General features: G+C 32.3%; 1 pseudogene; it reads right to left on the reverse strand.

Moving 5' to 3' along the window:
• Positions 1-1248: 1248 nt before the first annotated feature.
• LOC124888805 lies at positions 1249-7109 on the reverse strand (annotated as a pseudogene).
• Positions 7110-13750: the final 6641 nt, after the last annotated feature.

The following is a 13750-nucleotide window of genomic DNA, read 5'->3' on the forward strand; positions in this document are numbered from 1 at the left end:
AAGCTCATAGAGTGTTGGATATAGCCTAGTTACTTCACTTGTTCCTTTTCTTGGACTTGATTCAGTTTCTTTTGGGAGTTATATTATCTATAATTAACAGGAACATAAAATAGATTATAATTACTTAATGCATCGTTAAAAAGGGATAAAAGTAAATCTAACATGCATAAAAGTAAAATAACAATTTCAATAGATCACACATTTATTACACTAGGTAGGTTATCTATTGCAACAAATAACTAAACTGTTGCATTGGATGAGTAATTTATTGCAAAAATAAAAATATGTCACTCATCTATCAAAATAGATGACTGGGGTATGCAATAGATCAAACATTTGTTGCAATATATGAATGATCTATTGGAACAGTTAACTAATCTATTGCAATAGATGAGTAATCTATTACAACAATAAAAATAGATCACTCATCTATTGAGACAACTAAATGTTCTGTGCAACACATCACACATTTTTTGCAACATATGAGTGATCTGTCAGAACAGTTATCAACGGTCAATATTGTTTAGATTTCTTTAAACATAAAGGTCATCTATGCTACAGATGAATGATTAGTTGAAAAACTCAAATCTTGGACATGTCCTATTGGAATAGTTGATAGGATTTTATCCAACAGAAGGTTCATCTGTTGCATCAGATGTTTAATATGTTGCATCAGATAGTTAATCTGTTGTATCAGGTTTTTAATTGGATGGTTCCTCTGTTGCATTCGATGTTAAATCTATTGCATCATATGGTTAATATGTTGCATCAGATTTTTAATCTGATGGTAAATCTGTTGCATACTACAAGAAAACCCTCTAGGGAAGGGAATTCTCGTCCCTAAAAGTCCAATTCTGGTCGCAAATGATCTTTTAGGATGAGAAAATACTGGTCGCGACTCGCCCTTATAGCCTCCTTCGCTAAAAATCTTTTGCGACAAGGTACTCTAGCTGGTCGTTAAATGTTAATAGAGACGGTAACATATCTGGTCTCAAAAATACTTTCAGAGACGGTATATCTCATCCCTAATAGATGATTTCATCTTTAAAAAGTAGTTATTTTCTTATCGTTAAATGTTTTTAGAGATAAGAAGCTACCTTGTCCTAAATTAATCTATCACGACGAGCATCTAACTCATCCTAGATTAATCTTTAGAGAAGAGAGACTGCCTCATCCTAAATTAACCTTTAGAGACGAGCAACTAACTCATCATCGATTAATCTTTAGAGACGAGATTGCAACTACAATCACAAAATTTATATATTTCATTACTAAATATAAAATTTCTACTTAAAATGTCAAAAGGATGGAAAATATAGTTTTAATATTTAATAAATAGAAAAAACATAACCAATTAACATCCCGAGCTATATAATGTCAATAGTTTCAATATTTGCTATAAAAAAAAAAATTAAAAAATTAACATCCCGGGCTAGAATTTGATGTCAAGTTTACATAATGGTCTTAGCAAAATAATAATGAGCTCGTGCATTCTCTAAACTTGCATCTTCAATTGTAACTTCAATCTTCAGAAATATGTAAGAACAAAATTTTAGAAAGACGATTAATAACTATTGATATATAATTACATATATGTAAGAAGCAAAGAATTGAAACACAGTATAGCAATGGATAACTTACTTAGCCAATGGATAAAACAAGTACACAGAGTCAAAAACTAAGTCCAACTATGAGATGAATATGAAAAATTAATTACTCATTTCCTTTCAATTTGCAACTCCAGACATGTATTGACTACTTTAAATCTCATGTTTATCCCTATGGTGACTTACATGTTTCTAACTATACTAAAAAGACTGCTGGCAAACACCACATTTTAATGCTAGTAATCATGTCAAACAATCTCATGCAACTTCCTTTTATTTTATCATACATTGCACTTTCTATTGAAAAATGAATTAGTGATCATCTTGTATGATTGCACATCCATCTTCAACAACAACACACCTAGTATATTCCCACCAAGTGGGGTATGGGAAGGGTAAGTGTAGGCAGTTCATACCATTACCTCAGATGTGAGATAGAGAGGCTATTTCCGATAAACCTCCAGCTCGGAGTACATGCATATGAAACACTAATGAAACTTTTATCATCAATTTTCAAGGAAAAAAGAGCAAGTGAAGTATAAAATGCCCGATAAATGTACTTAGACAATCCAGCTTGCTAGCATAAACAGACATTTTAACTAATAAAATCTAACAAAAGGACAAGAGTTTACATGTGCATACATTCAGATTGGATGATACTCTTAAGTCTTAACATGAGAATTAATAAGCAATATGAAAAAAATGTCAAAACAATGGAGAAATAAATGCAAATACAGTCCTAGCTTGCATAAATGCATTGTAGAAAGAGAGGGACACAATCTAACTACTAAAAGGCATCTACGAAGATGGCAACTGCAGTGAGTAGAGTACATTGCATTAGAAATCTTATTTGGAGCTACTAGGATGTAAGATATACACATTTGCCAAGTCAAATTCCTCCAGTCATATTTTGGGACCAGTAAACCTAAGTCTTTAATGTAAAAAGTGTAACCAACTTTTCCATGTAAACTATGTTGTTCGCATAGAGTTTACAATGCAACTCTCCTTTTGTTTCATCCCACAGTATAGACATACTTATCATGTTTCTTGAAACTTCAGTTCAATTCAGTGAAAATAGAAAATACAAAAACATTGTTGCACTTAGGAAGACTTACATCCAATTATATTAATATCTTTACTCTTAACAACGGCCAGGCAATACATGAGTCGGTTCTACCTAGGAGAAAGTATTTAGTAGATATACAGGAAAGATAATAACAAAAATTAAAAAGAAATATTATGCAAGATCGTTGAAACATTGTACCTGCATGGATATGACAATAATTGGAACATTAACAAGAAGTTGTCCTCCCGCACTCATAGTTAGGCTTAAACTAGGAATCAAGCTAGTAATTGCATCGGGACTGTCCAATACAAATCCTAAGATGATAAAAGTGAAAATAAATAAATAATAAATGGTTCAAAAAATAGGGAAGTATATATATATATATACATACACACTCGTGTGTGCAGATATTACCTCATATCATAAAAATATTCAAAAGGGATCCTTGGATTAGGTGGGCGTTGCTTGTCTCGTACTTGAGAATGGAACTATTGAGGAAGAAGAGGTTTGAATCTTAAACTCTATGTAAGAATGTATACAAATTAATACTATCTGAAAAGGATACTTACACTCTCTGAAAGCTTTGTATAGTATAGGTCAACAAGATATGTAAAGGAGGTTCCGCTATCAAAAAGTGTTGTAAAACCAGAATCAATAAGAGTAGCTCCAACACATATTTGATATACAGAAACGTTGTATGTTGGGCTACAAAATGTTTACCACAAGAGCATATGATTTAGTGAATCTAACAGATTTGGACGAAGCTGACAAAAATAAACTTGATGTGGTGTTTAATTATATGATTACCACTAATGTAATGGGTTTATATTAAAGAGGGTCTCTTCCTAGTCAATTCTACCCTTGTCTCCAAAACTAATCTGTCCTTCCCCATCACAACCAAAGCACATGGAGAAGGATTCTTCCATAAAACCTTCCCAAGGGAAAATACTAGGCACTGATATCTCCTCGAGACCAAGCCCAAATAAACTATTTGGTGCTGCAATATCTAGAAAAGAACCAGTTTACTCCTGTCTACAACTACACACTTGAAATTGGCATGTGTTAGAGAATGAATTTGAGAACATGGGCTGAAGCAGAAGAACTCCTCAGTTAACCATTTATCCAAAATGATATTTCTATACAACACATCTAGCAGTTAAAAATACACTGCCATAGATCAACCCAATGCCCAAACAACTTAACATCAATTAGATGAAGGAAGTTCAGGATACTTAACCAAAGATCACACGTGCCTGTACAAATTTTTCCTCATTATGTTCTATTCTCAAGTGCAAAATATCATCCACCTAAATTCCTGAAGTTGAAGTTTCTGAGGAGAAATAAGATACTGAATAAGGGCAGTGGTTATCCACACCAAGGCAATTATTGTTCTCTATACACAAGTTATCGTTGCAGGTGACCTTCTTGCTTGTTGACGATCTGTTAAGGTTGTATATGTTAAGCTCTAGATCTTGAAGCAAAAAATATAATCCAAATTTAGGAGTAAAAAGGGAAAAATATAAGATAACCACAAAAAGAGATGCATCTTATTTCTCCACCAGTCTGTATAACTACCCTCATAAGTTATCTTGCAAATCAAAGTTAATAATATATTTAATGCTCCCATCTTTAATTAGAGGAAGATAATTCCATCAAATCCTGGCCGAGGAACTAACAAAATGAGCATACAAAGATAGATGAGCAAGGCTGTGATGGTATCAAACAATTAATAGCAAAATGGTAACCCCAAATGGAAAACTAGGCAACAAAAGTGATATCGGTTCACAGTTGAGAATAACGTAAAAGTGAATTATATGGGAATTTATGATTATGCATACTCTTGTGATACTTTGGTTATAAAATTCTCTTTGGTCGCTTCACAAAATAATCCAAAAATGTGAACCCACAACTACTATACTCATATAAGTTGTCATTTTCTAGTTTACTTTACCAATTTCTTATCAGAACATCTAACTACACTTATGAGTCATGGTATACCACATTCCTAAAGGCATGAGAATTTTGTGGATACTATTGGAGATTTGTGAATGAATCAGTTGTTTTCACTTCTCACATGAAAATGGAGGTCAGCATTTACTACTTTGTCAAAAGGAAACTCTCATGAAGTTTATAGCCTCCTCACATACCCATCATATGCATCTTGTGCCTAAATAGCATAGAATTCATGGATGCAACAAAATGGCCTAGCTGTCAAAGGCACTTTTTAGCCAATCCTTTATGCTACAGCATAGTTTTTTACCCATTCATTTCATACCAATACAACAACAATGACATACCCAGTGAATTTCGACAAGTGTGGTCTGGGGAATGTAGAGTGTACACAGACCTTACCCCTACCTCATGGAGGTAGAGAGACTATTTTTGGAGGACCCTCGACTCATTACAACAAAAAGGGAAAACGACAGTGAAGAAGCCATAGCAACTAATATGGAAATAGTAACAACGACATGAAGATACCCAAAAAGAAAAGGGGGAAAGTAAAACATATAGAGCAGTAAAGTGGAGGATCATTAGTAGAAGCACATCTACCACATTCACAAGGCACCCAAAATAAATCACTCCCAGTATCAAGAGGCACAAGAAAACTTTAATCCAGGTGTCCCTAAAGTCACCATAGTGTAATGAAAGCTACAAAGTCCCCAAAAACAAATTCAAGAATCCTTCAATTACAAAAATAATAAACTTTAAAATCAAAGAGGATTTGGGTCTTTACAATCCAAGAGAGTTGATCCGAAAATTAGAATTGCCATTAGAGAAAGTAAGTCCTCCATCAAATTTGAAAAGCCTCTTTCCAAATTTGAAAGTAGTCGCCCATCAAATTGATCTAATTTGATACAATGAAAAGAGTCCTACTAATTTTTGACCATTTAAATGCTCATTTACCTTAATACTATTTGTACCCAACAAAACATTGTTTTAAATACGTGTCACTATATTGAACTTCTCTGAGCATTTGTAAATTACAGGAGGCTTTGAGATGCTACTTGTTTTCGATGTTGTTATTACACCCAAAATCACTAGACTTTTGAGGAAAGCTCAAGAGAGTGGATAAAAAATTGTGATAGGAGTTGGAATGTTTATCAGGCAGGCATATGAGCAATATGAAAGATTTACAAGGTTGCCAGGTAAGTTAAAGATAAGTTCATTTATTCCTCAATTGTGTGGTCATGGCATTACTGGTAATTATTAGCCATCTTTTATCTTCAAACTCTAGCTTCTAAGGAACTTTTCAAAAATATAATGGCTACATACTGAGAGGGTCCCTTTTGCTTTCAACCCGACATGCTTTCTAAATCCTTTATGATAGTGTAATAGTAATTCTGTTAGAGTTCGCTCTCCCATCGTGTAATAGTAACTTTCAAAACTCTCTGTTATGGATGTTTCCCCTATTTTGGATACATAACAGGCAAATCATCTTTTATCATAAACATAAAAATTGTAAATCTATATATATATCTTGTAACAATTCATGACCCACAAGCTAAGTTTACAATAATGATTTAGAGCGACAAATTACATCAAAGAATAAACAAAGGTAATGACTCTTGGTACATATGGTAATGACTCATCCCCAATCACAGCGACAGATAAACAGAAGACAAATGTTGGTTTTATGCTAGAGCTACTGACAGCATTCTCAAGTACCAAATTTATTAGAAAGTAATCATAGTTTCAAGAATTAGACATAACCATAACAATATAAAAAAATTGTACTAAACCTAAATGAAAAGACACCAGATTCATTGAAACTAACGCAAACTAACACCAGATTCATTATAAAACATAAAACATGTTTATTAAAAATCAAGGTAAAGTATTTTTTTAAAAAAATGGTTACATTCTGGAAAAGTATTATGTACACCATGGTAAAGTGTTTTACTTGGTTAGTGATTAAGAAGGCATGCTTAAGCCAAAATTCAAAATATCCAAAAATCAAAATATGAATTAAAGTTCAAAAATTGAGAATTTAAAAGTTTGTCAGGTCCTTATATCTTCAAGAATGCGATAATATGTCGAGAATACAAGAAACTCAATCCAAATAGCTCACGATTATGTGAGCCCCATCCCAATCGCTACGAAGAAACCCAAACTCGACACAAACCTCAATACATTGCTAACACAGTCCACTGGACGTGATTGCAAAGTCCAATCTCTCAGCCACTCCATAATCATGGTGGAGCTCTTGTGAACACAAAGAAGGACCACTTCAACAAGTGACAGCAAAACTCAAAATCGTCATCCTTTTATAATAGACCATCAAATTAGAACTCATTTAGGACCATTCGTACACAAATTCACCCCAAAAACACAAAAGATCAGCAAATTCAATTCATACATATCAGAAGCACCACACAAATAGTTGTGCTTTTTAATTTAGAATATTTTTTGAAAAAACCGAGCATCTAAATGGAGTAGATAGCATACCTTCGAGAGAGATGAACAAAAAATAGGGCAAATTGCAATAGGTGAGAACGAATTTAGCAAAGTTGCTCCCCTCAATTGTTGTTGTGCATCAGAATTGATAGTGCGTACAATTTGGAGAACTTGCACGCATAATTAACACACACCAATTGCTGAAATTAAATATTATGGTAGAATGTTATTTTCGATGATGATTTGAATGTCAATTAGGGATGCAACTGAATGTCAATTAATTGTATCTCTACAGCTGAATATCGATTAGGGCTGGATGTGTTTTGGAGAAAAACATGCGCGGTTTTTTTTAAGAATTTCATACCTTCCGTTTTGCCGCCTAAATTTTTGCTAAAATAAAAAAAATTATATTAATGGTTAGCGGATTTTTATAGGCACTCAATTATAACTTGGGACTATTTACGACCAGCTACTAATTTTTTATAGACCATATTTTGTCCCTTCATTGTAAAATATAGAATTAGGGATGAGATATTTATACTTTAAGAGACGATTTTATTAACTCGTCCTTATATATTGGTCTTAAATAAGGCTTTTTCTTGTAGTATGTGGTTAATCTGTAATCTATTTCATTAGATTTTTTTATCCAATGGTTCCTCTGTTGAATCATACGATAAATTTGTTGCATCAAATAGTAAATCTATTACATCAAATAGATAATCTATTGCATCAGATGATTAATTTGTTGCATCAGAAGGTTAATCTATTGCCAAAAAAAAAAAATAGTAGCATGATTATGTTCAATATCTCAATAGAAATATCATCATTTTTACCAAGAACAAGAACAAATTAACCCAGCAACGGGCACAACACCAAAAATAGCAATATCGTTGTTTTGTTTGTACAAACACACAACAAAAATCAAACTTCAAAAAATGCATCTAACAACAAAAAAATCATATTTCACTCCAAAAAGAGAAAAGAAAAAATACCAGAAATTAAGGTTTTATTCAGACCACATTTTAAATTAAAGCAACAAACATTAAAATTGTTCACCAATACTAGAAGAGAAGTTGACTCAAGTTTCTCTTCTTTTTTTTCAAAATTAAAAAGGCCATAATTTCTTACCTGTGAAAGGAAAAAAAGAATGATGAAGAACTCGAAGCTGTTGTGGCCTGAGAGCAAGGCTGAAATGTCAATTGACGGTTGAAAATAAAAAAGGAACTTGAAGCCCAACTATTTGGAGATTGAAAGGGAAAATTTGCAGAACTGTTGGAGAGACGATTGGTTTAGATAGGAGAGAGGTGTGGGTTGATTTGTATTTTTGAAAAGATTAAAAAGTTTTGAAAATATTAATCAAGTCCACAATAAACTTAATTAAGTTTCCTAATTATGTTTGATCCTTTAAGTTTGTTAATGTCACTAATACTTCATTCAAGACTTAAATAACACCTTTCCTTCAATTTTCTTTTCTTACTTTGAATTTTTTCTAACAATGTATTCAATTTGTTTTTCTTAATTTACTTTGAGTTTTTCCTAACCATGTTTTCAATTTATTTTTCTTAATTATATTAGAAGTATTTTAAAAGTCATCTCCATATAACTCACACCACTTTATTGTTATAACTTTTATTTTAATAATATTCATTGATTTTTGACTCCACATTTCTTATATTCATAACTCCCACTCTTAGTAATCTTCATTACTTCTAAGTCTCTTCAAGTTCATAACTCATAAATAGTAATCTACTTATAATTTTAATACAATAATTTGTTTAAAGTATTTTTTTATTTTCTTAATTACATTATGAGTATTTGAAAAGCCATCTTCATAACTCACACCACTTCATTTTCATAACTTTTATTTTAATAATATTTATTAATCTTTAACTCCATATTCCTCATATTCATAACTCCTAATCTTAATAATCTTCATTTACTTCTATATCTCTTCAAGTTCGTAATAAAAAATAATTTACTTTTAAATTTTAATAGTTAAAAAAAATTTCATATATTTTAATTTGGTCACAAGTGTTTGTCCCTCTCTGCTTTTTATAAGAAACGACACTTGATTCAAAGTAATGTTGTATTTTTCGTTCTCCTTCACACTCTTTAAAATACCTTTTAATTTATTTTTTATTTATTTTAATAATATGATACATAATTTATTTTTACCACATTATTTAAAGATGACTGATTTATTGTAATACCCAGTACTAATCTTAGTTCAGTTCAGCTTTTAGTTGCATGCATAAGGAGGCTTAAGGCCTGAAATTTTCACTAAGTGTTGGGGACTTAGTTATTTTCAAGGCGTCTAAACTTTGAGGATTTTTATTTTGGTCTTCCCGACCCCAAGATGTTGATTTTTGAGTTAATTCATGTTCAGGGATGTAAGAAGCATGTCTCTAGGATGTTTCGGATGAGGTTTGGGACATGTTTGGATCCTGAAACCAGTAGATCACCGCGATTAGCCCGTGATGTGACATTACTCCAGATGTCATACAGACCACGTCGAGGTAAAGGAAATGCACGACTGCGATACGATCGCATCGCGGTAAATCTGTTACACCCAGTTTTGAATTTAAATGATTGAGGGGCAATTGGATCTTTTTCCCCTCAACCCAATCGTTCATAAGACGACGTAGGCATCAGTTAGGGCATAATTTTACCCTCTTCTCTAATTTTCCTCTTAAGAAAACCATTTCCTTCCCTCAAGAACAAGAATTCAATTCCTTTTTCCCCCAAGAAATCAAGAATTCAAATTCCCAAGTTGAAGAGCATTCAAGAAAGCATTAATAATATAGTTTTCCTTCCAAGTTAAAGACTTAAGGTATGTGGGATGTCCATCCATCGGCCCCTTTCATCCATGGAGCCCAAAACCCTCTTTCCAATTAAAGAATAGATTTTTTCTATCATTATGGTAATTTATATTGTTTAATATGGGTTTAATTCATGTTTTCATGGTGATTTAAATTCAAGTCAGCCCATGTATGATCTCATGTAAGAATTGTATTCCTCATGCTATGAATTTTAGTTTCCACGTCTTATTCAAGTGAATTTCATGTTATTGAATTCTCATGTTTAGAATATCCCCATGTGCAAGTCCATGCTTTCCACATGTTTGATGAAATTCTCATGTCTTGGGTTGAACCATGAGTCAGTACTATAGTTTGAAGTTTAAATGTCACGTTTTATGATCATTAAGTATTGGTGGATTATAAACAATCGATACCTACATATTTTATATGATTTCAGATTTTCAAGCAATAATTCAGTTAAACCATAAATATTCCTATTTATTTAGTTTTATGATTATGATGGGCACTATAAAAAATAATGTTTACTTAAAACTTAGTTCAATTCAGTACCAGTGTTAGTTTAGTTGGGAGTAGGATTTAGCACCGAGCGAATACAGGGATGGTAACTTCTCCGTCGTTAGGCAGAGTCATTAGTAGCAGTCCCTGTATTCCAAAACTACATAGCCAGTGTAAGATATGAGGGGTCACCCGCCAGTTTAGGCTTGAATTCCTCTCAAGGGTCACCCGTCAGTTAGGCTTGACACCCTAGTCCTTCAGGACATCAAATTAGTGGATCCACATAACTAGTGTTAGTACTGTGGCATGGTACTGACAACCTTCTTACTTGAATTATAGGTTGAACCCTAATTAGCTCAGATTGGGATATGTCAGTTAGATAATACCTCCCACAGTCTCAGTACAATATTCAGTGTGTTCATCTCAGGTTTTCTTGACTAAGTGTACATACTTTCAGATATTCAGTTTTACAGTTTTCAATCTTTCAAATTTTAGATTAAATTAATGATATAACTGATAAACACTTAGTCTTGCGTTATCAGATTTTACATGTTTATGCATTCATGCATAGATACCCCATGTATTTCAGCCATGTCCACATCTTACATACTAGTACATTTAAAGTACTAGCCGCATACTATTCTTAGCCCTATGATGTCTTATATCATAGGTTCAGAGTTCCAGTTTCTCGACCATTCTTAAACATCTCAGCGTTCACTCAGCAGTAGTAGTGGTGAGTCATCATCCATCGAGGGAAAATTATCTCTTATTCAGTTATTTTAGTAGTTCTTTACAGGCAGGCAGGCGGAGTTGGTTGGGGACTTGTCCCACCAACTCCTCAGTTTAATAGAGGATTTTAGAAAATCAGTTAGACAGTTGTTCAGTTTATCAGTCCTTTCAGTATTATCAGTTGATTTAAATTGGCAGTTTATTTTTAGTACTTTATCAGACGTTTTAGATTTGTAATTTAATCTCCCATTTTAATATTTAGATTGATATTACTTTAGCAGTTTACCTTCTATACAAATGTATTATAACTATTTACTCAGTGCTCACAACGAGTACTAGCTTATGGGTTAACTTGTGGTCACTTGTGATCGTAAGCACCATTGTTATGACTAGGGGGTGGCCTCGGGTCGTGACAAAACTTGGTAATAGAGCCTAAGGTTTTACAGTGTCCTAGGGTATCTGAAAGCCGTGTTTAATAGAGTCTTGTGCATGGGTGTGAAGCATGCCACACTTATGGACGAGAGGCTACGAGACGTTTCAGGAAAGGTTTTTCTTCTTTCAGTGTTTATGTCGTGCGAAAGAGCATGAGCTCTATTTAAATTCTCCTTCTAACTCATCCTTCATTCCATTTACAAAATATTCCTCTTAGAAGAAACAATGAAAGAAGGAATGGGAACCAACCTGCACCTCCACTTGTTCAGGAAGATCCCTTGAATGAACATGTCTTTCACGCCAAATTCAGAGTTGTGTTCACTACCTTAGCTCATTCAGTAGCTTCTCAGAACAATCAACAAACTGTTGCCTTAGCTAATCCAGTGGAAATTATAGCTGCTGCTAGGATTTAGGATTTCACCCAAATGAATTCCCTTTATTTCTGGGATCCAAGTCCGAGGAGGATCCGCAGGTGATTCTGGATATGGTTCAGAAGGTGATAAATATTATGGGGGTCACTATTTTATCCCTTTTCAACTTTGTTTGAAATAAAATGGTTTTGGCCTTTTAAAACTATTTCAAAAAATTCAAGAAAATTTTGAAATAATTTTTGAAGGAATTTTCAGAGTCGCCACTTGATTTTTATAGAAAACTATCAAGAAAAAGAACTTAAAAATTTCAAAGATTTAAAAATAGAAATAAATCTTCAAAATTAGAGAAACTGAGTAAGCATTCAATTAACGCCCTAAGAAGGTTTTTATGATACTTAAGAGCATCCGTTTTAAAACGGTTCACCAAAAGATCATTTTTTGAACAAACTTAAAAAGGGTGACTAATTTTGCAAAAGGGTTGTTTACATAATTAAAATTGACATTTTTTTATTCAAATGAGAAATATTCTATTTGAATTAGAGAAAAAATAAAACACATTCTACTTAATCCGATATTAGTTTTAAGAAAAATTATGAAATATTCCGCTAAATAAAATATCTTACTTGAGAAAATATTTTACTTAATTCATCACAAGAAACAAGAATTTGAGGAAAAATCAAGGAATATTCTAACTGGGAAAATTCATAATTATTTCTAAGAGAGAAAAAAATGTGAGATATTATTTCTACTTGAATTAAGGAAAAATCTGTTTAAACTAGTGCACGTTTGGATTTTAGAAGGAAGTGAGTTTGTGTTGTTATGAAAAAACAGGATAATGTAACTTTCTTTTTAATTATTATTACTATTTATCGTTATTAAAAAGGACAATTTTGCTATAGGTAACACCTTTGAAAAAATGTAAAAAAATTATCATGTTAAAAGCATTCTATCAATTATGAAAAGTTAAAAATTACTCAAAAAATAGTTTTCTTGATTCGAAGGAAATTATTTTAATCCAAATAGGTTGTTAGTCATATGAACAAAACAAATTTTATTTTAAATAAAATACTTAACAATTTCTTTTAAGCTTAGTTTTAGGGAGGAAAAACGAAAAATAACCATTTTAATTCATTTAGACGAGAAAAATTACAAATTGAATGAAAGCCATGATAAAATAAAATGGTAACACATTAGGGGATTTGTCTAGGTTAGTTAGTTAGAGTGTTTAAGTTAAGGGTGTTAAGTGGGCCGTGCCGGGTCAATTTGGAACCGGCCCATTAAATTTATTCGGTTTGTGGGCCGTACCGAGTCCAGGTTGGGGTTAAGTGGCCCGGGCCGAGCCAGGCTCAACAGTAAAAAATTTAAAAATAGCCCTAACTCGGCCCACTTAACCCAACCCGGTCAAACTCACCTAAACCCGGTTAAAAATTCGGTCAAACCCGATCAAAAATGGAAAAAAAGTTTTTTTCAATAAACACTTTATATGCCCACCTATATACATTTTAAATACTTTAAACAATATACATACACTATATATATAGCATATATACTACATTACAATTTAAAAAATATATACACAATTACACATATATACGCATCATTCAATGTATATGTACTACTTTAAAGTTCAAATAAAATATACTACAATATATATACATTACAATATATATATATATATATGTATATATATATACATACATAGTTATATACTAATTTATAAAACATATAGCAATGTATACATTAAATATACATGCCTATAAAAGATATATTCATATATATACGCTCTATTCAATTTATATTTACTACTTTAAATAAAATATACAACAATAAATATAC

This window comes from Capsicum annuum, chromosome 11, assembly GCF_002878395.1.
Source record: "Capsicum annuum cultivar UCD-10X-F1 chromosome 11, UCD10Xv1.1, whole genome shotgun sequence".
NCBI classification, from domain to species: Eukaryota; Viridiplantae; Streptophyta; class Magnoliopsida; order Solanales; family Solanaceae; genus Capsicum; species Capsicum annuum.